A 2,236-nucleotide genomic window follows, 5' to 3' on the forward strand; every position below is an offset into this window, starting at 1 on the left:
TGATGGAAGGTGAGAAAGTAGACATCTATACTGATTCAGCATATGCTCATGGAGTATGCCATTTGTTCAGGGCAGTGTGGAAGCAAAAAGCTTTTAAAAAATGTAATAGAGATCCCATACAACATTGTCAGCAAATTCTAGACTTAATAAAAGCCATGATGAAACCTAAAGCATTGGCTATAGTAAAATGCCAGGCACATAAAAAGGGAAACGATGTAATAACAAAGGGAAATCAAGCTGCGGACGAGGCAGCCAGAGAAGCGTCTGGATGTACATCAGCTGTCATTGCCCCCCAGGTAAGCCTAGCTCCAGAACCTGTGGTAGAGGACCTAATTGAAATACAAGGTAAGGCAACTTTGGCAGAACAGACAATGTGGAGAAAAAGGGGGGCCAAGCAGAACCCGGAAGGCTTGTGGAGCACGGAAGACGGTTTGTTGGTAGCGCCCACCCCTCTACTGACGGTTCTGATTTCAGAAGCGCATGGGATTGACCATTGTTCAAGGGGGGAAGTGATGAGGAAAATAAAGAAGAATGGTTTTTGGTTGCCTTATTTACAGGCTTCAGTGGACTTTGTCTTGTCACAGTGCGAGGTATGTGCACAGAATAATGTTCGGAAGGGAATTACAACCCCAATAGGTCACATTCCTGTACCTGAAGGACCATTTAAACATCTAGTGATCGATTACGTAGACATGATAAAGACAGTGAGAGGGAAGAGATACATGCTGGTAGTAATTGATCGATTTAGCAGATGGTTGGAGGCGGTACCTTCAAGAGATCAAGGGGCAAAGACAGGGGTAAAATTTCTGACAACTGAAGTGTTCCCAAGGTTTGGAATACCTACAGAAGTTAGCTCAGACAATGGTTCAGCTTTTATCCAGAAAGCGGACAAATTGGTACTACAGGCGCTGAGGATACAGCAAAGATTTGGATGTGTATACCACCCTCAGTCGCAGGGCATGGTAGAGAGAATTAATGGAACCCTGAAAGCCAAACTGAACAAGATCTGTGCAGACACTAAACTTAATTGGGTCGATGCTTTACCGTTAGCATTGATGAGTTACCGCATGCAAACTAATCGAATGACATGCCTGACACCGCATGAGATGCTCACTGGGAGGCCCATGCCAGTGCCCCAGTGGAGAGGGCCGTATAAAGGACCTAGTTTGGAACAATTGGAAATAGAATTGAAACAATACATGCAGCAGCTAACTATGATACATAGGTCTATTTATGCCCAGGAAAAACAGAAAGAGCCGGAGACCGTACAAGGGGAAGGACCGATCAAACCAGGAGACCAGGTTTACGTGCGAGTTTTTCGGAGAAAGTGGAACGAGCCGAGAAGGGAAGGACCCTTTACGGTGACCAAGGCGTCACCCACCGCAGTTCAGGTAGAAGGACGCTCCCACCCGGTACCGTCTGAACCACTGCATGAGGGCAGCCCCGCAAGGGCAATCAGGTGAAGTGTCCGAGGTAAGTGATGCGGAGGAGCAGTTAGCAGGAGACAAACAGGAGGAACAAGAAGCTGACACTGCACCTCAGGAGTTTGATCAATTGGTAAGGGAAATTTTTGGTCCTGAGGACGGGCCTGAAGACCCTCAGGATGTGGTGGTGGACAGTAGGGCTTCTTCAGATAATGGGGATGAGCTGGGAACGACCAGTCGTGCCCCTGGGGACAAAGCACCCACATACTCCAGTGCAGACTTGGGAACCGTTAGTGTGGCAGATACGGAATGGGACTGTTCAGTCACCACAGAACCTACAGAAAAGAAGTAAGAGGAGCACAACACTTACCTCCTCGCCATGGTTACAGACACGTACTAATCAGTGGTATCAATGGGCAACTTACACGGCAGGAATAATGGAGAGACAGAATTGTTACCTGTGCTCAAGGGAAAGCCCCACTCAGCATGTAGTTCCCATGCCTTATAACTCCTCCACTTGCACGCGGTGGCGAAGAGAGCACAGGGGATCAATGTGAACGACAGTGTCCAGGTCCGATTAAGGCTTGCTTCCTGAAGCTTTGTGTTATAACAGACCCCTGCTATCAAAGCTGTATGGGGAACGCACCAATGTGCCCATATTGGTGTATGTTCTATCAGGCATCCTCGCAGTTTGTGTGATGTTTGGAGAGAAGTGCTGTACTTTTATACCAAATAACATTAGTCCGGAAGGATCGGTTACTAAGGCAATGTATAAGTTGAAAAGTCTAAGAAAGGAAGTTAAACAGAATGCA

Source organism: Hemitrygon akajei, unplaced genomic scaffold, assembly GCF_048418815.1.
Source record: "Hemitrygon akajei unplaced genomic scaffold, sHemAka1.3 Scf000036, whole genome shotgun sequence".
In the NCBI taxonomy this organism is placed as follows: Eukaryota; Metazoa; Chordata; class Chondrichthyes; order Myliobatiformes; family Dasyatidae; genus Hemitrygon; species Hemitrygon akajei.